Genomic DNA, 27,294 nt, shown 5'->3' with positions numbered 1-27,294 from the left:
GACAAGAATCGACAGAAGAAAGTTACATTTTAGTTCAAAACATACCTAGGGTGTTTTTTTACTCACTTTTTGTCTCTCCCGCGACGTTATTCCTCTCTCCTACAGCGTCAATCACAATTACATCCACTTGGCCAATTATGAAAATTATGTGATGACGTCATTTAGCGACTTCTAGCTACTTTTAGGACCAGCAATAGCTACTTTCCTTCCTGAGGATTTGGCAACACTGCCTCTCACATGCTCAGGCAGAGATGTGGGTTAAATTAATGAGACTGGTTTGATTCAAATAGGTGTCGGTGTTCACATCTGCAACATATATGACTTTTGTGGGTGCTGTGGCTTAGTTGGTTAAAGTGCCTGTCTAGTAAACAGGAGATCCTGAGTTCAAATCTCAGCAGTACCTTTTTATTGTTCACATTGGTGGAGAAGGTCAGAGGGGAGGGCACTCAGGTTTTCTCACCAATGGGTTTAGAGAATTAGAGATGACGTGAGGAGGATGCAATTGAGATATTCCAATGTCACGGAAAAAGGGCACTTTTTGAATGAGAAAAAACCTACCGACTGTGTAAAGCTCCACTGTTTCTTCAGTTTATTCATTATCGAGACCAAAATGAAAAGAGTTTAGTCAGCTTGTGCACATCACTTTCACAGCCTATGTAGGCTTTACAAAGCCAGCTCTTGTAGCCGGCCGTGATCGTATAGTGGTTAGAACTCTGCGTTGTGGTCGCAGCAACCCCGGTTCGAATCCGGGTCACGGCACTGCAATGTAATTTTAGTAGGGTTGTTTTTTGAATGAGTTAAGACTTACTATGCAAGCTAAGAAACTCAGCAACTCTGCCGTTTGACAAAGTTCCCCACCATATTGTAGGTTAATTACTTACACGAAATGATTCATCTGCTGTTTCAGACGTTTTTACCATTTTTAAGCTCCAGAGCCAAATGAGAAATGCAGTGTCCTCGAACGACCAACATTATGAAGAAATAGTATATGATTCTGAATGTTCACTCATATCTCGCGACCCACCTATGACATGTTAATAACCGCTTTGGGTCCCAAATCATAGTTTAAGAATTCATGTCATAGGTTCTTGAGTTTATTCATCTCGAGACCCAAATGAAAAATGTACTGTTCTCGAATGATCATAGTTACGAAGAAATAGTATGTGATTACCATTGATTACTGATATCTCGCTACCCACCTCTCACCAGTGTTGCCAACTTAGCGACTTTGTCGCTATATTTAGTGAGTATTCAGAAAAAAGACAAGAATCGACAGAAGAAAGTTCAATTGTAGTTCTAAACATACTTCGGGTGTTTTTTACTCACTTTTTGTCTCTCCCGAGACGTTATTCCTCTCTCCTACAGCGTCAATCACAATTACATCCACTTGGCCAATTATGAAAATGATGTGATGACGTAATTTAGCGACTTCTAGCTACTTTTAGGACCAGCAATAGCTACTTTCCTTCCTGAGGATTTGGCAACACTGCCTCTCACATGCTCAGGCCCACTTTGCGTCCCAAAACGTAGCTTAAGAAACCCTGTTGCTAGACAATTGAAGGTGTCTGTATCGTTTCCGATATTAGTAAAAGACATCTCTTTTGTGATGTGATTTTGCTATACAGAGATGTGGGTTAAATTAATGAGACTGGTTTGATTCAAATAGGTGTGGGTGTTCACATCTGCAACATATCTGACTTTTATGGGTGCTGTGGCTTAGTTGGTTAAAGTGCCTGTCTAGTAAACAGGAGATCCTGAGTTCAAATCTCAGCAGTACCTTTTTATTGTTCACATTGGTGGAGAAGGTCAGAGGGGAGGGCACTCAGGTTTTCTCACCAATGGGTTTAGAGAATTAGAGATGACGTGAGGAGGATGCAATTGAGATATTCCAATGTCACGGAAAAAGGGCACTTTTTGAATGAGAAAAAACCTACCGACTGTGTAAAGCTCCACTGTTTCTTCAGTTTATTCATTATCGAGACCAAAATGAAAAGAGTTTAGTCAGCTTGTGCACATCACTTTCACAGCCTATGTAGGCTTTACAAAGCCAGCTCTTGTAGCCGGCCGTGATCGTATAGTGGTTAGTACTCTGCGTTGTGGTCGCAGCAACCCCGGTTCGAATCCGGGTCACGGCACTGCAATGTAATTTTAGAAGGGTTGTTTTTTGAATGAGTTAAGACTTACTATGCAAGCTAAGAAACTCAGCAACTCTGCCGTTTGACAAAGTTCCCCACCATATTGTAGGTTAATTACTTACACGAAATGATTCATCTGCTGTTTCAAACGTTTTTACAATTTTTAAGCTCCAGAGCCAAATGAGAAATGCAGTGTCCTCGAACGACCAACATTATGAAGAAATAGTATATGATTCTGAATGTTCACTCATATCTCGCGACCCACCTATGACATGTTAATAACCGCTTTGGGTCCCAAATCATAGTTTAAGAATTCATGTCAGAGGTTCTTGAGTTTATTCATCTCGAGACCCAAATGAAAAATGTACTGTTCTCGAATGATCATAGTTACGAAGAAATAGTATGTGATTACCATTGATTACTGATATCTCGCTACCCACCTCTCACCAGTGTTGCCAACTTAGCGACTTTGTCGCTATATTTAGTGAGTATTCAGAAAAAAGACAAGAATCGACAGAAGAAAGTTCAATTGTAGTTCTAAACATACTTCGGGTGTTTTTTACTCACTTTTTGTCTCTCCCGAGACGTTATTCCTCTCTCCTACAGCGTCAATCACAATTACATCCACTTGGCCAATTATGAAAATGATGTGATGACGTCATTTAGCGACTTCTAGCTACTTTTAGGACCAGCAATAGCTACTTTCCTTCCTGAGGATTTGGCAACACTGCCTCTCACATGCTCAGGCCCACTTTGCGTCCCAAAACGTAGCTTAAGAAACCCTGTTGCTAGACAATTGAAGGTGTCTGTATCGTTTCCGATATTAGTAAAAGACATCTCTTTTGTGATGTGATTTTGCTATACAGAGATGTGGGTTAAATTAATGAGACTGGTTTGATTCAAATAGGTGTGGGTGTTCACATCTGCAACATATATGACTTTTATGGGTGCTGTGGCTTAGTTGGTTAAAGTGCCTGTCTAGTAAACAGGAGATCCTGAGTTCAAATCTCAGCAGTACCTTTTTATTGTTCACATTGGTGGAGAAGGTCAGAGGGGAGGGCACTCAGGTTTTCTCACCAATGGGTTTAGAGAATTAGAGATGACGTGAGGAGGATGCAATTGAGATATTCCAATGTCACGGAAAAAGGGCACTTTTTGAATGAGAAAAAACCTACCGACTGTGTAAAGCTCCACTGTTTCTTCAGTTTATTCATTATCGAGACCAAAATGAAAAGAGTTTAGTCAGCTTGTGCACATCACTTTCACAGCCTATGTAGGCTTTACAAAGCCAGCTCTTGTAGCCGGCCGTGATCGTATAGTGGTTAGTACTCTGCGTTGTGGTCGCAGCAACCCCGGTTCGAATCCGGGTCACGGCACTGCAATGTAATTTTAGAAGGGTTGTTTTTTGAATGAGTTAAGACTTACTACGCAAGCTAAGAAACTCAGCAACTCTGCCGTTTGACAAAGTTCCCCACCATATTGTAGGTTAATTACTTACACGAAATGATTCATCTGCTGTTTCAGACGTTTTTACAATTTTTAAGCTCCAGAGCCAAATGAGAAATGCAGTGTCCTCGAACGACCAACATTATGAAGAAATAGTATATGATTCTGAATGTTCACTCATATCTCGCGACCCACCTATGACATGTTAATAACCGCTTTGGGTCCCAAATCATAGTTTAAGAATTCATGTCAGAGGTTCTTGAGTTTATTCATCTCGAGACCCAAATGAAAAATGTACTGTTCTCGAATGATCATAGTTACGAAGAAATAGTATGTGATTACCATTGATTACTGATATCTCGCTACCCACCTCTCACCAGGCTTTACAAAGCCAGCTCTTGTAGCCGGCCGTGATCGTATAGTGGTTAGTACTCTGCGTTGTGGTCGCAGCAACCCCGGTTTGAATCCGGGTCACGGCACTGCAAAGTAATTTTAGAAGGGTTGTTTTTTGAATGAGTTAAGACTTACTAAGAAGTCTCTAAGAAACTCAGCAACTCTGCCGTTTGACAAAGTTCCCCACCATATTGTAGGTTAATTACTTACACGAAATGATTCATCTGCTGTTTCAAACGTTTTTACAATTTTTAAGCTCCAGAGCCAAATGAGAAATGCAGTGTCCTCGAACGACCAACATTATGAAGAAATAGTATATGATTCTGAATGTTCACTCATATCTCGCGACCCACCTATGACATGTTAATAACCGCTTTGGGTCCCAAATCATAGTTTAAGAATTCATGTCAGAGGTTCTTGAGTTTATTCATCTCGAGACCCAAATGAAAAATGTACTGTTCTCGAATGATCATAGTTACGAAGAAATAGTATGTGATTACCATTGATTACTGATATCTCGCTACCCACCTCTCACCAGTGTTGCCAACTTAGCGACTTTGTCGCTATATTTAGTGAGTATTCAGAAAAAAGACAAGAATCGACAGAAGAAAGTTCAATTGTAGTTCTAAACATACTTCGGGTGTTTTTTACTCACTTTTTGTCTCTCCCGAGACGTTATTCCTCTCTCCTACAGCGTCAATCACAATTACATCCACTTGGCCAATTATGAAAATGATGTGATGACGTCATTTAGCGACTTCTAGCTACTTTTAGGACCAGCAATAGCTACTTTCCTTCCTGAGGATTTGGCAACACTGCCTCTCACATGCTCAGGCCCACTTTGCGTCCCAAAACGTAGCTTAAGAAACCCTGTTGCTAGACAATTGAAGGTGTCTGTATCGTTTCCGATATTAGTAAAAGACATCTCTTTTGTGATGTGATTTTGCTATACAGAGATGTGGGTTAAATTAATGAGACTGGTTTGATTCAAATAGGTGTGGGTGTTCACATCTGCAACATATATGACTTTTATGGGTGCTGTGGCTTAGTTGGTTAAAGTGCCTGTCTAGTAAACAGGAGATCCTGAGTTCAAATCTCAGCAGTACCTTTTTATTGTTCACATTGGTGGAGAAGGTCAGAGGGGAGGGCACTCAGGTTTTCTCACCAATGGGTTTAGAGAATTAGAGATGACGTGAGGAGGATGCAATTGAGATATTCCAATGTCACGGAAAAAGGGCACTTTTTGAATGAGAAAAAACCTACCGACTGTGTAAAGCTCCACTGTTTCTTCAGTTTATTCATTATCGAGACCAAAATGAAAAGAGTTTAGTCAGCTTGTGCACATCACTTTCACAGCCTATGTAGGCTTTACAAAGCCAGCTCTTGTAGCCGGCCGTGATCGTATAGTGGTTAGTACTCTGCGTTGTGGTCGCAGCAACCCCGGTTCGAATCCGGGTCACGGCACTGCAATGTAATTTTAGAAGGGTTGTTTTTTGAATGAGTTAAGACTTACTACGCAAGCTAAGAAACTCAGCAACTCTGCCGTTTGACAAAGTTCCCCACCATATTGTAGGTTAATTACTTACACGAAATGATTCATCTGCTGTTTCAGACGTTTTTACCATTTTTAAGCTCCAGAGCCAAATGAGAAATGCAGTGTCCTCGAACGACCAACATTATGAAGAAATAGTATATGATTCTGAATGTTCACTCATATCTCGCGACCCACCTATGACATGTTAATAACCGCTTTGGGTCCCAAATCATAGTTTAAGAATTCATGTCATAGGTTCTTGAGTTTATTCATCTCGAGACCCAAATGAAAAATGTACTGTTCTCGAATGATCATAGTTACGAAGAAATAGTATGTGATTACCATTGATTACTGATATCTCGCTACCCACCTCTCACCAGTGTTGCCAACTTAGCGACTTTGTCGCTATATTTAGTGAGTATTCAGAAAAAAGACAAGAATCGACAGAAGAAAGTTCAATTGTAGTTCTAAACATACTTCGGGTGTTTTTTACTCACTTTTTGTCTCTCCCGAGACGTTATTCCTCTCTCCTACAGCGTCAATCACAATTACATCCACTTGGCCAATTATGAAAATGATGTGATGACGTAATTTAGCGACTTCTAGCTACTTTTAGGACCAGCAATAGCTACTTTCCTTCCTGAGGATTTGGCAACACTGCCTCTCACATGCTCAGGCCCACTTTGCGTCCCAAAACGTAGCTTAAGAAACCCTGTTGCTAGACAATTGAAGGTGTCTGTATCGTTTCCGATATTAGTAAAAGACATCTCTTTTGTGATGTGATTTTGCTATACAGAGATGTGGGTTAAATTAATGAGACTGGTTTGATTCAAATAGGTGTGGGTGTTCACATCTGCAACATATCTGACTTTTATGGGTGCTGTGGCTTAGTTGGTTAAAGTGCCTGTCTAGTAAACAGGAGATCCTGAGTTCAAATCTCAGCAGTACCTTTTTATTGTTCACATTGGTGGAGAAGGTCAGAGGGGAGGGCACTCAGGTTTTCTCACCAATGGGTTTAGAGAATTAGAGATGACGTGAGGAGGATGCAATTGAGATATTCCAATGTCACGGAAAAAGGGCACTTTTTGAATGAGAAAAAACCTACCGACTGTGTAAAGCTCCACTGTTTCTTCAGTTTATTCATTATCGAGACCAAAATGAAAAGAGTTTAGTCAGCTTGTGCACATCACTTTCACAGCCTATGTAGGCTTTACAAAGCCAGCTCTTGTAGCCGGCCGTGATCGTATAGTGGTTAGTACTCTGCGTTGTGGTCGCAGCAACCCCGGTTCGAATCCGGGTCACGGCACTGCAATGTAATTTTAGAAGGGTTGTTTTTTGAATGAGTTAAGACTTACTATGCAAGCTAAGAAACTCAGCAACTCTGCCGTTTGACAAAGTTCCCCACCATATTGTAGGTTAATTACTTACACGAAATGATTCATCTGCTGTTTCAAACGTTTTTACAATTTTTAAGCTCCAGAGCCAAATGAGAAATGCAGTGTCCTCGAACGACCAACATTATGAAGAAATAGTATATGATTCTGAATGTTCACTCATATCTCGCGACCCACCTATGACATGTTAATAACCGCTTTGGGTCCCAAATCATAGTTTAAGAATTCATGTCAGAGGTTCTTGAGTTTATTCATCTCGAGACCCAAATGAAAAATGTACTGTTCTCGAATGATCATAGTTACGAAGAAATAGTATGTGATTACCATTGATTACTGATATCTCGCTACCCACCTCTCACCAGTGTTGCCAACTTAGCGACTTTGTCGCTATATTTAGTGAGTATTCAGAAAAAAGACAAGAATCGACAGAAGAAAGTTCAATTGTAGTTCTAAACATACTTCGGGTGTTTTTTACTCACTTTTTGTCTCTCCCGAGACGTTATTCCTCTCTCCTACAGCGTCAATCACAATTACATCCACTTGGCCAATTATGAAAATGATGTGATGACGTCATTTAGCGACTTCTAGCTACTTTTAGGACCAGCAATAGCTACTTTCCTTCCTGAGGATTTGGCAACACTGCCTCTCACATGCTCAGGCCCACTTTGCGTCCCAAAACGTAGCTTAAGAAACCCTGTTGCTAGACAATTGAAGGTGTCTGTATCGTTTCCGATATTAGTAAAAGACATCTCTTTTGTGATGTGATTTTGCTATACAGAGATGTGGGTTAAATTAATGAGACTGGTTTGATTCAAATAGGTGTGGGTGTTCACATCTGCAACATATATGACTTTTATGGGTGCTGTGGCTTAGTTGGTTAAAGTGCCTGTCTAGTAAACAGGAGATCCTGAGTTCAAATCTCAGCAGTACCTTTTTATTGTTCACATTGGTGGAGAAGGTCAGAGGGGAGGGCACTCAGGTTTTCTCACCAATGGGTTTAGAGAATTAGAGATGACGTGAGGAGGATGCAATTGAGATATTCCAATGTCACGGAAAAAGGGCACTTTTTGAATGAGAAAAAACCTACCGACTGTGTAAAGCTCCACTGTTTCTTCAGTTTATTCATTATCGAGACCAAAATGAAAAGAGTTTAGTCAGCTTGTGCACATCACTTTCACAGCCTATGTAGGCTTTACAAAGCCAGCTCTTGTAGCCGGCCGTGATCGTATAGTGGTTAGTACTCTGCGTTGTGGTCGCAGCAACCCCGGTTCGAATCCGGGTCACGGCACTGCAATGTAATTTTAGAAGGGTTGTTTTTTGAATGAGTTAAGACTTACTACGCAAGCTAAGAAACTCAGCAACTCTGCCGTTTGACAAAGTTCCCCACCATATTGTAGGTTAATTACTTACACGAAATGATTCATCTGCTGTTTCAGACGTTTTTACAATTTTTAAGCTCCAGAGCCAAATGAGAAATGCAGTGTCCTCGAACGACCAACATTATGAAGAAATAGTATATGATTCTGAATGTTCACTCATATCTCGCGACCCACCTATGACATGTTAATAACCGCTTTGGGTCCCAAATCATAGTTTAAGAATTCATGTCAGAGGTTCTTGAGTTTATTCATCTCGAGACCCAAATGAAAAATGTACTGTTCTCGAATGATCATAGTTACGAAGAAATAGTATGTGATTACCATTGATTACTGATATCTCGCTACCCACCTCTCACCAGGCTTTACAAAGCCAGCTCTTGTAGCCGGCCGTGATCGTATAGTGGTTAGTACTCTGCGTTGTGGTCGCAGCAACCCCGGTTCGAATCCGGGTCACGGCACTGCAAAGTAATTTTAGAAGGGTTGTTTTTTGAATGAGTTAAGACTTACTAAGAAGTCTCTAAGAAACTCAGCAACTCTGCCGTTTGACAAAGTTCCCCACCATATTGTAGGTTAATTACTTACACGAAATGATTCATCTGCTGTTTCAAACGTTTTTACAATTTTTAAGCTCCAGAGCCAAATGAGAAATGCAGTGTCCTCGAACGACCAACATTATGAAGAAATAGTATATGATTCTGAATGTTCACTCATATCTCGCGACCCACCTATGACATGTTAATAACCGCTTTGGGTCCCAAATCATAGTTTAAGAATTCATGTCAGAGGTTCTTGAGTTTATTCATCTCGAGACCCAAATGAAAAATGTACTGTTCTCGAATGATCATAGTTACGAAGAAATAGTATGTGATTACCATTGATTACTGATATCTCGCTACCCACCTCTCACCAGTGTTGCCAACTTAGCGACTTTGTCGCTATATTTAGTGAGTATTCAGAAAAAAGACAAGAATCGACAGAAGAAAGTTCAATTGTAGTTCTAAACATACTTCGGGTGTTTTTTACTCACTTTTTGTCTCTCCCGAGACGTTATTCCTCTCTCCTACAGCGTCAATCACAATTACATCCACTTGGCCAATTATGAAAATGATGTGATGACGTCATTTAGCGACTTCTAGCTACTTTTAGGACCAGCAATAGCTACTTTCCTTCCTGAGGATTTGGCAACACTGCCTCTCACATGCTCAGGCCCACTTTGCGTCCCAAAACGTAGCTTAAGAAACCCTGTTGCTAGACAATTGAAGGTGTCTGTATCGTTTCCGATATTAGTAAAAGACATCTCTTTTGTGATGTGATTTTGCTATACAGAGATGTGGGTTAAATTAATGAGACTGGTTTGATTCAAATAGGTGTGGGTGTTCACATCTGCAACATATATGACTTTTATGGGTGCTGTGGCTTAGTTGGTTAAAGTGCCTGTCTAGTAAACAGGAGATCCTGAGTTCAAATCTCAGCAGTACCTTTTTATTGTTCACATTGGTGGAGAAGGTCAGAGGGGAGGGCACTCAGGTTTTCTCACCAATGGGTTTAGAGAATTAGAGATGACGTGAGGAGGATGCAATTGAGATATTCCAATGTCACGGAAAAAGGGCACTTTTTGAATGAGAAAAAACCTACCGACTGTGTAAAGCTCCACTGTTTCTTCAGTTTATTCATTATCGAGACCAAAATGAAAAGAGTTTAGTCAGCTTGTGCACATCACTTTCACAGCCTATGTAGGCTTTACAAAGCCAGCTCTTGTAGCCGGCCGTGATCGTATAGTGGTTAGTACTCTGCGTTGTGGTCGCAGCAACCCCGGTTCGAATCCGGGTCACGGCACTGCAATGTAATTTTAGAAGGGTTGTTTTTTGAATGAGTTAAGACTTACTACGCAAGCTAAGAAACTCAGCAACTCTGCCGTTTGACAAAGTTCCCCACCATATTGTAGGTTAATTACTTACACGAAATGATTCATCTGCTGTTTCAGACGTTTTTACAATTTTTAAGCTCCAGAGCCAAATGAGAAATGCAGTGTCCTCGAACGACCAACATTATGAAGAAATAGTATATGATTCTGAATGTTCACTCATATCTCGCGACCCACCTATGACATGTTAATAACCGCTTTGGGTCCCAAATCATAGTTTAAGAATTCATGTCAGAGGTTCTTGAGTTTATTCATCTCGAGACCCAAATGAAAAATGTACTGTTCTCGAATGATCATAGTTACGAAGAAATAGTATGTGATTACCATTGATTACTGATATCTCGCTACCCACCTCTCACCAGGCTTTACAAAGCCAGCTCTTGTAGCCGGCCGTGATCGTATAGTGGTTAGTACTCTGCGTTGTGGTCGCAGCAACCCCGGTTCGAATCCGGGTCACGGCACTGCAAAGTAATTTTAGAAGGGTTGTTTTTTGAATGAGTTAAGACTTACTAAGAAGTCTCTAAGAAACTCAGCAACTCTGCCGTTTGACAAAGTTCCCCACCATATCGTAGGTTAATTACTTACACGAAATGATTCATCTGCTGTTTCAGACGTTTTTACCATTTTTAAGCTCCAGAGCCAAATGAGAAATGCAGTGTCCTCGAACGACCAACATTATGAAGAAATAGTATATGATTCTGAATGTTCACTCATATCTCGCGACCCACCTATGACATGTTAATAACCGCTTTGGGTCCCAAATCATAGTTTAAGAATTCATGTCAGAGGTTCTTGAGTTTATTCATCTCGAGACCCAAATGAAAAATGTACTGTTCTCGAATGATCATAGTTACGAAGAAATAGTATGTGATTACCATTGATTACTGATATCTCGCTACCCACCTCTCACCAGTGTTGCCAACTTAGCGACTTTGTCGCTATATTTAGTGAGTATTCAGAAAAAAGACAAGAATCGACAGAAGAAAGTTCAATTGTAGTTCTAAACATACTTAGGGTGTTATTTACTCAATTTTTGTCTCTCCCGAGACGTTATTCCTCTCTCCTACAGCGTCAATCACAATTACATCCACTTGGCCAATTATGAAAATTATGTGATGACGTCATTTAGCGACTTCTAGCTACTTTTAGGACCAGCAATAGCTACTTTCCTTCCTGAGGATTTGGCAACACTGCCTCTCACATGCTCAGGCCCACTTTGCATCCCAAAACGTAGCTTAAGAAACCCTGTTGCTAGACAATTGAAGGTGTCTGTATCGTTTCCAATATTACTAAAAGACATCTCTTTTGTGATGTGATTTTGCTAGACATAGATGTGGGTTAAATTAATGAGACTGGTTTGATTCAAATAGGTGTGGGTGTTCACATCTGCAACAAATATGACGTTTATGGGTGCTGTGGCTTAGTTGGTTAAAGTGCCTGTCTAGTAAACAGGAGATCCTGAGTTCAAATCTCAGCAGTACCTTTTTATTGTTCACATTGGTGGAGAAGGTCAGAGGGGAGGGCACTCAGGTTTTCTCACCAATGGGTTTAGAGAATTAGAGATGACGTGAGGAGGATGCAATTGAGATATTCCAATGTCACGGAAAAAGGGCACTTTTTGAATGAGAAAAAACCTACCGACTGCGTAAAGCTCCACTGTTTCTTCAGTTTATTCATTATCGAGACCAAAATGAAAAGAGTTTAGCCAGCTTGTGCACATCACTTTCACAGCCTATGTAGGCTTTACAAAGCCAGCTCTTGTAGCCGGCCGTGATCGTATAGTGGTTAGTACTCTGCGTTGTGGTCGCAGCAACCCCGGTTCGAATCCGGGTCACGGCACTGTAATGTAATTTTAGAAGGGTTGTTTTTTGAATGAGTTAAGACTTACTATGCAAGCTAAGAAACTCAGCAACTCTACCGTTTGACAAAGTTCCCCACCATATCGTAGGTTAATTACTTACACGAAATGATTCATCTGCTGTTTCAGACGTTTTTACCATTTTTAAGCTCCAGAGCCAAATGAGAAATGCAGTGTCCTCGAACGACCAACATTATGAAGAAATAGTATATGATTCTGAATGTTCACTCATATCTCGCGACCCACCTATGACATGTTAATAACCGCTTTGGGTCCCAAATCATAGTTTAAGAATTCATGTCAGAGGTTCTTGAGTTTATTCATCTCGAGACCCAAATGAAAAATGTACTGTTCTCGAATGATCATAGTTACGAAGAAATAGTATGTGATTACCATTGATTACTGATATCTCGCTACCCACCTCTCACCAGTGTTGCCAACTTAGCGACTTTGTCGCTATATTTAGTGAGTATTCAGAAAAAAGACAAGAATCGACAGAAGAAAGTTCAATTGTAGTTCTAAACATACTTAGGGTGTTTGTTACTCAATTTTTGTCTCTCCCGAGACGTTATTCCTCTCTCCTACAGCGTCAATCACAATTACATCCACTTGGCCAATTATGAAAATTATGTGATGACGTCATTTAGCGACTTCTAGCTACTTTTAGGACCAGCAATAGCTACTTTCCTTCCTGAGGATTTGGCAACACTGCCTCTCACATGCTCAGGCCCACTTTGCATACCAAAACGTAGCTTAAGAAACCCTGTTGCTAGACAATTGAAGGTGTCTGTATCGTTTCCAATATTACTAAAAGACATCTCTTTTGTGATGTGATTTTGCTAGACAGAGATGTGGGTTAAATTAATGAGACTGGTTTGATTCAAATAGGTGTGGGTGTTCACATCTGCAACAAATATGACGTTTATGGGTGCTGTGGCTTAGTTGGTTAAAGTGCCTGTCTAGTAAACAGGAGATCCTGAGTTCAAATCTCAGCAGTAACTTTTTATTGTTCACATTGGTGGAGAAGGTCAGAGGGGAGGGCACTCAGGTTTTCTCACCAATGGGTTTAGAGAATTAGAGATGACGTGAGGAGGATGCAATTGAGATATTCCAATGTCACGGAAAAAGGGCACTTTTTGAATGAGAAAAAACCTACCGACTGTGTAAAGCTCCACTGTTTCTTCAGTTTATTCATTATCGAGACCAAAATGAAAAGAGTTTAGTCAGCTTGTGCACATCACTTTCACAGCCTATGTAGGCTTTACAAAGCCAGCTCTTGTAGCCGGCCGTGATCGTATAGTGGTTAGTACTCTGCGTTGTGGTCGCAGCAACCCCGGTTCGAATCCGGGTCACGGCACTGCAATGTAATTTTAGAAGGGTTGTTTTTTGAATGAGTTAAGACTTACTATGCAAGCTAAGAAACTCAGCAACTCTGCCGTTTGACAAAGTTCCCCACCATATTGTAGGTTAACCTTTCTGATCTCCCCATCCCGGATCCGGGTTCGTGAATACAGACTCAAGCTCATTACCATAACGCAACGTTAACTATTCATGAAAATCGCAAATGAAATGAAATAAATATGCTAGCTCTCAAGCTTAGCCTTTTGTTAACAACACTGTCATCTCAGATTTTCAAAATATGCTTCTCAACCATTGCAAAACAAGCATTTGTGTAACAGTATTGATGGCTAACGTAGCATTTAGCATTAGCATTCAGCTGGCAACATTTACACAAAAAAACAGAAAAGCATTCAAAAAAATCATTTACCTTTGAAGAACTTCAGATGTTTTCAATGAGGAGACTCTCAGATAGCAAATGTTCAGTTTTTCCTGAAAGATTATTTGTTTAGGACAAATCGCTCCGTTTTCTGCGTCACGTTTAGCTATGAAAAAACCCCTGTATCCAGGATTGTGTAAATCTATCAGCAAGCTCATTAGCATAACACAACGTTAACTATTTATGAAAATCGCAAATGAAATGAAATAAATATGCCATCTCTCAAGCTTAGCCTTTTGTAAACAACACTGTCATCTCAGATTTTCAAAATATGCTTCTCAACCATAGGAAAACAATAATTTGTGTAAAAGTAGCTAGCTAGAGTTAGCATTTCGCGTTAGCATTTAGCGTTAGCATTAGCGTTAGCATCCAGCACGCAACATTAACAAAAACATAAAAGCCTTCAAATAAAATCATTTACCTTTGAAGAACTTCTGATGTTTTCAATGAGGATACTCTCAGTTAGATAGCAGATGCTCAGTTTTTCCAAAAAGATTCCTTGTGTATTAGAAATAGCTCCGTTTTATACATCACATTTGGCTACCAAAAAAAATCCATAAATTCAGTCCTCAAAACGCAAACTTTTTTCCAAATTAACTCCATAATATCGACTGAAAACATGGCAAACGTTGTTTAGAATCAATCATCAAGGTGTTTTTCACATATCTCTTCATTGATACATCGTTCTTGGACACATGCTTTCTCCCCTGAATCAAATGGTAAAGTAGAAGCAGCTGGCAATTGCGCACCGAATTCGACGCAGGACACCAGGCGGACACTTGGAAAATGTAGTCTCTTATGGTCAATCTTCCAATGATATGCCTACAAATACGTCACAATGCTGCTAAGACCTTGGGCGAACGACAGAAAGTGTAGGCTCATTCGTTGCGCAATCACAGCCATATAAGGAGAGAATGGAAAACAGAGCTTCAGAAATTCTGCTAATTCCTGGGTGATGCATCATCTTGGTTTCGCCTGTAGAATGAGTTCTGGGGCACTTACAGACAAAATCTTTGCAGATTCTGAAACTTCAGAGTGTTTTCTTTCCAAAACTGTCAAGAATATGCATAGTCGAGCATCTTTTCGTGACAAAATATCGCGCTTAAAACGGGAACGTTTTTTATCCAAAAATGAAATAGCGCCCCTAGAGCTCTAACTGGTTAATTACTTACACGAAATGATTCATCTGCTGTTTCAGACGTTTTTACCATTTTTAAGCTCCAGAGCCAAATGAGAAATGCAGTGTCCTCGAACGACCAACATTATGAAGAAATAGTATATGATTCTGAATGTTCACTCATATCTCGCGACCCACCTATGACATGTTAATAACCGCTTTGGGTCCCAAATCATAGTTTAAGAATTCATGTCAGAGGTTCTTGAGTTTATTCATCTCGAGACCCAAATGAAAAATGTACTGTTCTCGAATGATCATAGTTACGAAGAAATAGTATGTGATTACCATTGATTACTGATATCTCGCTACCCACCTCTCACCAGTGTTGCCAACTTAGCGACTTTGTCGCTATATTTAGTGAGTATTCAGAAAAAAGACAAGAATCGACAGAAGAAAGTTCAATTGTAGTTCTAAACATACTTAGGGTGTTTTTTACTCACTTTTTGTCTCTCCCGAGGCGTTATTCCTCTCTCCTACAGCGTCAATCACAATTACATCCACTTGGCCAATTATGAAAATGATGTGATGACGTCATTTAGCGACTTCTAGCTACTTTTAGGACCAGCAATAGCTACTTTCCTTCCTGAGGATTTGGCAACACTGCCTCTCACATGCTCAGGCCCACTTTGCGTCCCAAAACGTAGCTTAAGAAACCCTGTTGCTAGACAATTGAAGGTGTCTGTATCGTTTCCAATATTAGTAAAAGACATCTCTTTTGTGATGTGATTTTGCTAGACAGAGATGTGGGTTAAATTAATGAGACTGGTTTGATTCAAATAGGTGTGGGTGTTCACATCTGCAACATATATGACTTTTATGGGTGCTGTGGCTTAGTTGGTTAAAGTGCCTGTCTAGTAAACAGGAGATCCTGAGTTCAAATCTCAGCAGTACCTTTTTATTGTTCACATTGGTGGAGAAGGTCAGAGGGGAGGGCACTCAGGTTTTCTCACCAATGGGTTTAGAGAATTAGAGATGACGTGAGGAGGATGCAATTGAGATATTCCAATGTCACGGAAAAAGGGCACTTTTTGAATGAGAAAAAACCTACCGACTGTGTAAAGCTCCACTGTTTCTTCAGTTTATTCATTATCGAGACCAAAATGAAAAGAGTTTAGCCAGCTTGTGCACATCACTTTCATAGCCTATGTAGGCTTTACAAAGCCAGCTCTTGTAGCCGGCCGTGATCGTATAGTGGTTAGTACTCTGCGTTTTGGTCGCAGCAACCCCGGTTCGAATCCGGGTCACGGCACTGCAATGTAATTTTAGAAGGGTTGTTTTTTGAATGAGTTATGACTTACTATGCAAGCTAAGAAACTCAGCAACTCTGCCGTTTGACAAAGTTCCCCACCATATTGTAGGTTAATTACTTACACGAAATGATTCATCTGCTGTTTCAGACGTTTTTACCATTTTTAAGCTCCAGAGCCAAATGAGAAATGCAGTGTCCTCGAACGACCAACATTATGAAGAAATAGTGTATGATTCTGAATGTTCACTCATATCTCGCGACCCACCTATGACATGTTAATAACCGCTTTGGGTCCCAAATCATAGTTTAAGAATTCATGTCAGAGGTTCTTGAGTTTATTCATCTCGAGACCCAAATGAAAAATGTACTGTCCTCGAATGATCATAGTTACAAAGAAATAGTATGTGATTACCATTGATTACTGATATCTCGCTACCCACCTCTCACCAGTGTTGCCAACTTAGCGACTTTGTCGCTATATTTAGTGAGTATTCAGAAAAAAGACAAGAATCGACAGAAGAAAGTTCAATTGTAGTTCTAAACATACTTAGGGTGTTTTTTACTCACTTTTTGTCTCTCCCGAGGCGTTATTCCTCTCTCCTACAGCGTCAATCACAATTACATCCACTTGGCCAATTATGAAAATGATGTGATGACGTCATTTAGCGACTTCTAGCTACTTTTAGGACCAGCAATAGCTACTTTCCTTCCTGAGGATTTGGCAACACTGCCTCTCACATGCTCAGGCCCACTTTGCGTCCCAAAACGTAGCTTAAGAAACCCTGTTGCTAGACAATTGAAGGTGTCTGTATCGTTTCCAATATTAGTAAAAGACATCTCTTTTGTGATGTGATTTTGCTAGACAGAGATGTGGGTTAAATGAATGAGACTGGTTTGATTCAAATAGGTGTGGGTGTTCACATCTGCAACATATATGACTTTTATGGGTGCTGTGGCTTAGTTGGTTAAAGTGCCTGTCTAGTAAACAGGAGATCCTGAGTTCAAATCTCAGCAGTAACTTTTTATTGTTCACATTGGTGGAGAAGGTCAGAGGGGAGGGCACTCAGGTTTTCTCACCAATGGGTTTAGAGAATTAGAGATGACGTGAGGAGGATGCAATTGAGATATTCCAATGTCACGGAAAAAGGGCACTTTTTGAATGAGAAAAAACCTACCGACTGTGTAAAGCTCCACTGTTTCTTCAGTTTATTCATTATCGAGACCAAAATGAAAAGAGTTTAGTCAGCTTGTGCACATCACTTTCACAGCCTATGTAGGCTTTACAAAGCCAGCTCTTGTAGCCGGCCGTGATCGTATAGTGGTTAGTACTCTGCGTTGTGGTCGCAGCAACCCCGGTTCGAATCCGGGTCACGGCACTGCAATGTAATTTTAGAAGGGTTGTTTTTTGAATGAGTTAAGACTTACTATGCAAGCTAAGAAACTCAGCAACTCTGCCGTTTGACAAAGTTCCCCACCATATTGTAGGTTAACCTTTCTGATCTCCCCATCCCGGATCCGGGTTCGTGAATACAGACTCAAGCTCATTACCATAACGCAACGTTAACTATTCATGAAAATCGCAAATGAAATGAAATAAATATGCTAGCTCTCAAGCTTAGCCTTTTGTTAACAACACTGTCATCTCAGATTTTCAAAATATGCTTCTCAACCATTGCAAAACAAGCATTTGTGTAACAGTATTGATGGCTAACGTAGCATTTAGCATTAGCATTCAGCTGGCAACATTTACACAAAAAAACAGAAAAGCATTCAAAAAAATCATTTACCTTTGAAGAACTTCAGATGTTTTCAATGAGGAGACTCTCAGATAGCAAATGTTCAGTTTTTCCTGAAAGATTATTTGTTTAGGACAAATCGCTCCGTTTTCTGCGTCACGTTTAGCTATGAAAAAACCCCTGTATCCAGGATTGTGTAAATCTATCAGCAAGCTCATTAGCATAACACAACGTTAACTATTTATGAAAATCGCAAATGAAATGAAATAAATATGCCATCTCTCAAGCTTAGCCTTTTGTAAACAACACTGTCATCTCAGATTTTCAAAATATGCTTCTCAACCATAGGAAAACAATAATTTGTGTAAAAGTAGCTAGCTAGAGTTAGCATTTCGCGTTAGCATTTAGCGTTAGCATTAGCGTTAGCATCCAGCACGCAACATTAACAAAAACATAAAAGCCTTCAAATAAAATCATTTACCTTTGAAGAACTTCTGATGTTTTCAATGAGGATACTCTCAGTTAGATAGCAGATGCTCAGTTTTTCCAAAAAGATTCCTTGTGTATTAGAAATAGCTCCGTTTTATACATCACATTTGGCTACCAAAAAAAATCCATAAATTCAGTCCTCAAAACGCAAACTTTTTTCCAAATTAACTCCATAATATCGACTGAAAACATGGCAAACGTTGTTTAGAATCAATCATCAAGGTGTTTTTCACATATCTCTTCATTGATACATCGTTCTTGGACACATGCTTTCTCCCCTGAATCAAATGGTAAAGTAGAAGCAGCTGGCAATTGCGCACCGAATTCGACGCAGGACACCAGGCGGACACTTGGAAAATGTAGTCTCTTATGGTCAATCTTCCAATGATATGCCTACAAATACGTCACAATGCTGCTAAGACCTTGGGCGAACGACAGAAAGTGTAGGCTCATTCGTTGCGCAATCACAGCCATATAAGGAGAGAATGGAAAACAGAGCTTCAGAAATTCTGCTAATTCCTGGGTGATGCATCATCTTGGTTTCGCCTGTAGAATGAGTTCTGGGGCACTTACAGACAAAATCTTTGCAGATTCTGAAACTTCAGAGTGTTTTCTTTCCAAAACTGTCAAGAATATGCATAGTCGAGCATCTTTTCGTGACAAAATATCGCGCTTAAAACGGGAACGTTTTTTATCCAAAAATGAAATAGCGCCCCTAGAGCTCTAACTGGTTAATTACTTACACGAAATGATTCATCTGCTGTTTCAGACGTTTTTACCATTTTTAAGCTCCAGAGCCAAATGAGAAATGCAGTGTCCTCGAACGACCAACATTATGAAGAAATAGTATATGATTCTGAATGTTCACTCATATCTCGCGACCCACCTATGACATGTTAATAACCGCTTTGGGTCCCAAATCATAGTTTAAGAATTCATGTCAGAGGTTCTTGAGTTTATTCATCTCGAGACCCAAATGAAAAATGTACTGTTCTCGAATGATCATAGTTACGAAGAAATAGTATGTGATTACCATTGATTACTGATATCTCGCTACCCACCTCTCACCAGTGTTGCCAACTTAGCGACTTTGTCGCTATATTTAGTGAGTATTCAGAAAAAAGACAAGAATCGACAGAAGAAAGTTCAATTGTAGTTCTAAACATACTTAGGGTGTTTTTTACTCACTTTTTGTCTCTCCCGAGGCGTTATTCCTCTCTCCTACAGCGTCAATCACAATTACATCCACTTGGCCAATTATGAAAATGATGTGATGACGTCATTTAGCGACTTCTAGCTACTTTTAGGACCAGCAATAGCTACTTTCCTTCCTGAGGATTTGGCAACACTGCCTCTCACATGCTCAGGCCCACTTTGCGTCCCAAAACGTAGCTTAAGAAACCCTGTTGCTAGACAATTGAAGGTGTCTGTATCGTTTCCAATATTAGTAAAAGACATCTCTTTTGTGATGTGATTTTGCTAGACAGAGATGTGGGTTAAATTAATGAGACTGGTTTGATTCAAATAGGTGTGGGTGTTCACATCTGCAACATATATGACTTTTATGGGTGCTGTGGCTTAGTTGGTTAAAGTGCCTGTCTAGTAAACAGGAGATCCTGAGTTCAAATCTCAGCAGTACCTTTTTATTGTTCACATTGGTGGAGAAGGTCAGAGGGGAGGGCACTCAGGTTTTCTCACCAATGGGTTTAGAGAATTAGAGATGACGTGAGGAGGATGCAATTGAGATATTCCAATGTCACGGAAAAAGGGCACTTTTTGAATGAGAAAAAACCTACCGACTGTGTAAAGCTCCACTGTTTCTTCAGTTTATTCATTATCGAGACCAAAATGAAAAGAGTTTAGCCAGCTTGTGCACATCACTTTCACAGCCTATGTAGGCTTTACAAAGCCAGCTCTTGTAGCCGGCCGTGATCGTATAGTGGTTAGTACTCTGCGTTTTGGTCGCAGCAACCCCGGTTCGAATCCGGGTCACGGCACTGCAATGTAATTTTAGAAGGGTTGTTTTTTGAATGAGTTATGACTTACTATGCAAGCTAAGAAACTCAGCAACTCTGCCGTTTGACAAAGTTCCCCACCATATTGTAGGTTAATTACTTACACGAAATGATTCATCTGCTGTTTCAGACGTTTTTACCATTTTTAAGCTCCAGAGCCAAATGAGAAATGCAGTGTCCTCGAACGACCAACATTATGAAGAAATAGTGTATGATTCTGAATGTTCACTCATATCTCGCGACCCACCTATGACATGTTAATAACCGCTTTGGGTCCCAAATCATAGTTTAAGAATTCATGTCAGAGGTTCTTGAGTTTATTCATCTCGAGACCCAAATGAAAAATGTACTGTCCTCGAATGATCATAGTTACAAAGAAATAGTATGTGATTACCATTGATTACTGATATCTCGCTACCCACCTCTCACCAGTGTTGCCAACTTAGCGACTTTGTCGCTATATTTAGTGAGTTTTCAGAAAAAAGACAAGAATCGACAGAAGAAAGTTCAATTGTAGTTCTAAACATACTTAGGGTGTTTTTTACTCACTTTTTGTCTCTCCCGAGACGTTATTCCTCTCTCCTACAGCGTCAATCACAATTACATCCACTTGGCCAATTATGAAAATTATGTGATGACGTCATTTAGCGACTTCTAGCTACTTTTAGGACCAGCAATAGCTACTTTCCTTCCTGAGGATTTGGCAACACTGCCTCTCACATGCTCAGGCCCACTTTGCGTCCCAAAACGTAGCTTAAGAAACCCTGTTGCTAGACAATTGAAGGTGTCTGTATCGTTTCCAATATTACTAAAATACATCTCTTTTGTGATGTGATTTTGCTAGACAGAGATGTGGGTTAAATTAATGAGACTGGTTTGATTCAAATAGGTGTGGGTGTTCACATCTGCAACATATATCACTTTTATGGGTGCTGTGGCTTAGTTGGTTAAAGTTCCTGTCTAGTAAACAGGAGATCCTGAGTTCAAATCTCAGCAGTACCTTTTTATTGTTCACATTGGTGGAGAAGGTCAGAGGGGAGGGCACTCAGGTTTTCTCACCAATGGGTTTAGAGAATTAGAGATGACGTGAGGAGGATGCAATTGAGATATTCCAATGTCACGGGAAAAGGGCACTTTTTGAATGAGAAAAAACCTACCGACTGCGTAAAGCTCCACTGTTTCTTCAGTTTATTCATTATCGAGACCAAAATTAAAAGAGTTTAGCCAGCTTGTGCACATCACTTTCACAGCCTATGTAGGCTTTACAAAGCCAGCTCTTGTAGCCGGCCGTGATCGTATAGTGGTAAGTACTCTACGTTGTGGTCGCAGCAACCCCGGTTCGAATCCGGGTCACGGCACTGCAATGTAATTTTAGAAGGGTTGTTTTTTGAATGAGTTAAGACTTACTATGCAAGCTAAGAAACTCAGCAACTCTGCCGTTTGACAAAGTTCCCCACCATATCGTAGGTTAATTACTTACACGAAATGATTAATCTGCTGTTTCAGACGTTTTTACCATTTTTAAGCTCCAGAGCCAAATGAGAAATGCAGTGTCCTCGAACGACCAACATTATGAAGAAATAGTATATGATTCTGAATGTTCACTCATATCTCGCGACCCACCTATGACATGTTAATAACCGCTTTGGGTCCCAAATCATAGTTTAAGAATTCATGTCAGAGGTTCTTGAGTTTATTCATCTCGAGACCCAAATGAAAAATGTACTGTTCTCGAATGATCATAGTTACGAAGAAATAGTATGTGATTACCATTGATTACTGATATCTCGCTACCCACCTCTCACCAGTGTTGCCAACTTAGCGACCTTGTCGCTATATTTAGTGAGTATTCAGAAAAAAGACAAGAATCGACAGAAGAAAGTTCAGTTGTAGTTCTAAACATACTTAGGGTGTTTTTTACTCAATTTTTGTCTCTCCCGAGACGTTATTCCTCTCTCCTACAGCGTCAATCACAATTACATCCACTTGGCCAATTATGAAAATTATGTGATGACGTCATTTAGCGACTTCTAGCTACTTTTAGGACCAGCAATAGCTACTTTCCTTCCTGAGGATTTGGCAACACTGCCTCTCACATGCTCAGGCCCACTTTGCATCCCAAAACGTAGCTTAAGAAACCCTGTTGCTAGACAATTGAAGGTGTCTGTATCGTTTCCAATATTACTAAAAGACATCTCTTTTGTGATGTGATTTTGCTAGACAGAGATGTGGGTTAAATTAATGAGACTGGTTTGATTCAAATAGGTGTGGGTGTTCACATCTGCAACAAATATGACGTTTATGGGTGCTGTGGCTTAGTTGGTTAAAGTGCCTGTCTAGTAAACAGGAGATCCTGAGTTCAAATCTCAGCAGTACCTTTTTATTGTTCACATTGGTGGAGAAGGTCAGAGGGGAGGGCACTCAGGTTTTCTCACCAATGGGTTTAGAGAATTAGAGATGACGTGAGGAGGATGCAATTGAGATATTCCAATGTCACGGAAAAAGGGCACTTTTTGAATGAGAAAAAACCTACCGACTGCGTAAAGCTCCACTGTTTCTTCAGTTTATTCATTATCGAGACCAAAATGAAAAGAGTTTAGCCAGCTTGGCACATCACTTTCACAGCCTATGTAGGCTTTACAAAGCCAGCTCTTGTAGCCGGCCGTGATCGTATAGTGGTTAGTACTCTGCGTTGTGGTCGCAGCAACCCCGGTTCGAATCCGGGTCACGGCACTGCAATGTAATTTTAGAAGGGTTGTTTTTTGAATGAGTTAAGACTTACTATGCAAGCTAAGAAACTCAGCAACTCTGCCGTTTGACAAAGTTCCCCACCATATTGTAGGTTAATTACTTACACGAAATGATTCATCTGCTGTTTCAAACGTTTTTACAATTTTTAAGCTCCAGAGCCAAATGAGAAATGCAGTGTCCTCGAACGACCAACATTATGAAGAAATAGTATATGATTCTGAATGTTCACTCATATCTCGCGACCCACCTATGACATGTTAATAACCGCTTTGGGTCCCAAATCATAGTTTAAGAATTCATGTCAGAGGTTCTTGAGTTTATTCATCTCGAGACCCAAATGAAAAATGTACTGTTCTCGAATGATCATAGTTACGAAGAAATAGTATGTGATTACCATTGATTACTGATATCTCGCTACCCACCTCTCACCAGTGTTGCCAACTTAGCGACTTTGTCGCTATATTTAGTGAGTTTTCAGAAAAAAGACAAGAATCGACAGAAGAAAGTTCAATTGTAGTTCTAAACATACTTAGGGTGTTTTTTACTCACTTTTTGTCTCTCCCGAGACGTTATTCCTCTCTCCTACAGCGTCAATCACAATTACATCCACTTGGCCAATTATGAAAATTATGTGATGACGTCATTTAGCGACTTCTAGCTACTTTTAGGACCAGCAATAGCTACTTTCCTTCCTGAGGATTTGGCAACACTGCCTCTCACATGCTCAGGCCCACTTTGCGTCCCAAAACGTAGCTTAAGAAACCCTGTTGCTAGACAATTGAAGGTGTCTGTATCGTTTCCAATATTACTAAAATACATCTCTTTTGTGATGTGATTTTGCTAGACAGAGATGTGGGTTAAATTAATGAGACTGGTTTGATTCAAATAGGTGTGGGTGTTCACATCTGCAACATATATCACTTTTATGGGTGCTGTGGCTTAGTTGGTTAAAGTTCCTGTCTAGTAAACAGGAGATCCTGAGTTCAAATCTCAGCAGTACCTTTTTATTGTTCACATTGGTGGAGAAGGTCAGAGGGGAGGGCACTCAGGTTTTCTCACCAATGGGTTTAGAGAATTAGAGATGACGTGAGGAGGATGCAATTGAGATATTCCAATGTCACGGGAAAAGGGCACTTTTTGAATGAGAAAAAACCTACCGACTGCGTAAAGCTCCACTGTTTCTTCAGTTTATTCATTATCGAGACCAAAATTAAAAGAGTTTAGCCAGCTTGTGCACATCACTTTCACAGCCTATGTAGGCTTTACAAAGCCAGCTCTTGTAGCCGGCCGTGATCGTATAGTGGTAAGTACTCTACGTTGTGGTCGCAGCAACCCCGGTTCGAATCCGGGTCACGGCACTGCAATGTAATTTTAGAAGGGTTGTTTTTTGAATGAGTTAAGACTTACTATGCAAGCTAAGAAACTCAGCAACTCTGCCGTTTGACAAAGTTCCCCACCATATCGTAGGTTAATTACTTACACGAAATGATTAATCTGCTGTTTCAGACGTTTTTACCATTTTTAAGCTCCAGAGCCAAATGAGAAATGCAGTGTCCTCGAACGACCAACATTATGAAGAAATAGTATATGATTCTGAATGTTCACTCATATCTCGCGACCCACCTATGACATGTTAATAACCGCTTTGGGTCCCAAATCATAGTTTAAGAATTCATGTCAGAGGTTCTTGAGTTTATTCATCTCGAGACCCAAATGAAAAATGTACTGTTCTCGAATGATCATAGTTACGAAGAAATAGTATGTGATTACCATTGATTACTGATATCTCGCTACCCACCTCTCACCAGTGTTGCCAACTTAGCGACTTTGTCGCTATATTTAGTGAGTATTCAGAAAAAAGACAAGAATCGACAGAAGAAAGTTCAGTTGTAGTTCTAAACATACTTAGGGTGTTTTTTACTCAATTTTTGTCTCTCCCGAGACGTTATTCCTCTCTCCTACAGCGTCAATCACAATTACATCCACTTGGCCAATTATGAAAATTATGTGATGACGTCATTTAGCGACTTCTAGCTACTTTTAGGACCAGCAATAGCTACTTTCCTTCCTGAGGATTTGGCAACACTGCCTCTCACATGCTCAGGCCCACTTTGCATCCCAAAACGTAGCTTAAGAAACCCTGTTGCTAGACAATTGAAGGTGTCTGTATCGTTTCCAATATTACTAAAAGACATCTCTTTTGTGATGTGATTTTGCTAGACAGAGATGTGGGTTAAATTAATGAGACTGGTTTGATTCAAATAGGTGTGGGTGTTCACATCTGCAACAAATATGACGTTTATGGGTGCTGTGGCTTAGTTGGTTAAAGTGCCTGTCTAGTAAACAGGAGATCCTGAGTTCAAATCTCAGCAGTACCTTTTTATTGTTCACATTGGTGGAGAAGGTCAGAGGGGAGGGCACTCAGGTTTTCTCACCAATGGGTTTAGAGAATTAGAGATGACGTGAGGAGGATGCAATTGAGATATTCCAATGTCACGGAAAAAGGGCACTTTTTGAATGAGAAAAAACCTACCGACTGCGTAAAGCTCCACTGTTTCTTCAGTTTATTCATTATCGAGACCAAAATGAAAAGAGTTTAGCCAGCTTGGCACATCACTTTCACAGCCTATGTAGGCTTTACAAAGCCAGCTCTTGTAGCCGGCCGTGATCGTATAGTGGTTAGTACTCTGCGTTGTGGTCGCAGCAACCCCGGTTCGAATCCGGGTCACGGCACTGCAATGTAATTTTAGAAGGGTTGTTTTTTGAATGAGTTAAGACTTACTATGCAAGCTAAGAAACTCAGCAACTCTGCCGTTTGACAAAGTTCCCCACCATATTGTAGGTTAATTACTTACACGAAATGATTCATCTGCTGTTTCAAACGTTTTTACAATTTTTAAGCTCCAGAGCCAAATGAGAAATGCAGTGTCCTCGAACGACCAACATTATGAAGAAATAGTATATGATTCTGAATGTTCACTCATATCTCGCGACCCACCTATGACATGTTAATAACCGCTTTGGGTCCCAAATCATAGTTTAAGAATTCATGTCAGAGGTTCTTGAGTTTATTCATCTCGAGACCCAAATGAAAAATGTACTGTTCTCGAATGATCATAGTTACGAAGAAATAGTATGTGATTACCATTGATTACTGATATCTCGCTACCCACCTCTCACCAGTGTTGCCAACTTAGCGACTTTGTCGCTATATTTAGTGAGTTTTCAGAAAAAAGACAAGAATCGACAGAAGAAAGTTCAATTGTAGTTCTAAACATACTTAGGGTGTTTTTTACTCACTTTTTGTCTCTCCCGAGACGTTATTCCTCTCTCCTACAGCGTCAATCACAATTACATCCACTTGGCCAATTATGAAAATTATGTGATGACGTCATTTAGCGACTTCTAGCTACTTTTAGGACCAGCAATAGCTACTTTCCTTCCTGAGGATTTGGCAACACTGCCTCTCACATGCTCAGGCCCACTTTGCGTCCCAAAACGTAGCTTAAGAAACCCTGTTGCTAGACAATTGAAGGTGTCTGTATCGTTTCCAATATTACTAAAATACATCTCTTTTGTGATGTGATTTTGCTAGACAGAGATGTGGGTTAAATTAATGAGACTGGTTTGATTCAAATAGGTGTGGGTGTTCACATCTGCAACATATATCACTTTTATGGGTGCTGTGGCTTAGTTGGTTAAAGTTCCTGTCTAGTAAACAGGAGATCCTGAGTTCAAATCTCAGCAGTACCTTTTTATTGTTCACATTGGTGGAGAAGGTCAGAGGGGAGGGCACTCAGGTTTTCTCACCAATGGGTTTAGAGAATTAGAGATGACGTGAGGAGGATGCAATTGAGATATTCCAATGTCACGGGAAAAGGGCACTTTTTGAATGAGAAAAAACCTACCGACTGCGTAAAGCTCCACTGTTTCTTCAGTTTATTCATTATCGAGACCAAAATGAAAAGAGTTTAGCCAGCTTGTGCACATCACTTTCACAGCCTATGTAGGCTTTACAAAGCCAGCTCTTGTAGCCG

General features: G+C 40.2%; 1 long non-coding RNA gene and 5 other non-coding genes across 6 annotated transcripts in view; 5 read left to right on the top strand and 1 right to left on the bottom strand.

The window, feature by feature from the left end:
* The window catches only part of LOC149977297 (uncharacterized), a 46,352-nt gene extending 30,863 nt beyond the window's left edge, over nucleotides 1-15,489 (bottom strand). Inside the window, exons 1-2 of the long non-coding RNA XR_016487531.1 lie at nucleotides 14,262-15,489; nucleotides 13,832-13,893 (exon numbers count right to left, since the gene is read on the bottom strand). This is a non-coding gene — a long non-coding RNA (uncharacterized LOC149977297). The remainder of the gene's footprint in view (nucleotides 1-13,831; nucleotides 13,894-14,261) is intronic.
* A 705-nt stretch (nucleotides 15,490-16,194) lies between these two features.
* Nucleotides 16,195-16,266, top strand: trnaq-uug (transfer RNA glutamine (anticodon UUG)). The gene has a single exon. It is a non-coding gene; the product is annotated as a tRNA-Gln (tRNA).
* Nucleotides 16,267-17,570: 1,304 nt separating this feature from the next.
* Nucleotides 17,571-17,642, top strand: trnah-gug (transfer RNA histidin (anticodon GUG)). Its single transcript has one exon. It is a non-coding gene; the product is annotated as a tRNA-His (tRNA).
* Nucleotides 17,643-20,416: 2,774 nt separating this feature from the next.
* trnaq-uug (transfer RNA glutamine (anticodon UUG)) lies at nucleotides 20,417-20,488 on the top strand. Its single transcript has one exon. It is a non-coding gene; the product is annotated as a tRNA-Gln (tRNA).
* Nucleotides 20,489-23,167: 2,679 nt separating this feature from the next.
* Nucleotides 23,168-23,239, top strand: trnah-gug (transfer RNA histidin (anticodon GUG)). Its single transcript has one exon. It is a non-coding gene; the product is annotated as a tRNA-His (tRNA).
* Nucleotides 23,240-25,918: 2,679 nt separating this feature from the next.
* Nucleotides 25,919-25,990, top strand: trnah-gug (transfer RNA histidin (anticodon GUG)). The gene has a single exon. It is a non-coding gene; the product is annotated as a tRNA-His (tRNA).
* The last annotated feature ends 1,304 nt before the right edge of the window (nucleotides 25,991-27,294 follow it).

The sequence above is a fragment of the Oncorhynchus mykiss genome, chromosome 16 (genome assembly GCF_057628025.1).
Source record: "Oncorhynchus mykiss isolate SJ-2025 chromosome 16, ASM5762802v1, whole genome shotgun sequence".
In the NCBI taxonomy this organism is placed as follows: domain Eukaryota; kingdom Metazoa; phylum Chordata; class Actinopteri; order Salmoniformes; family Salmonidae; genus Oncorhynchus; species Oncorhynchus mykiss.
The sequence above is the reverse complement of the archived record's forward strand: the minus strand, read 5'-3'. Positions and strand labels throughout refer to the sequence as shown.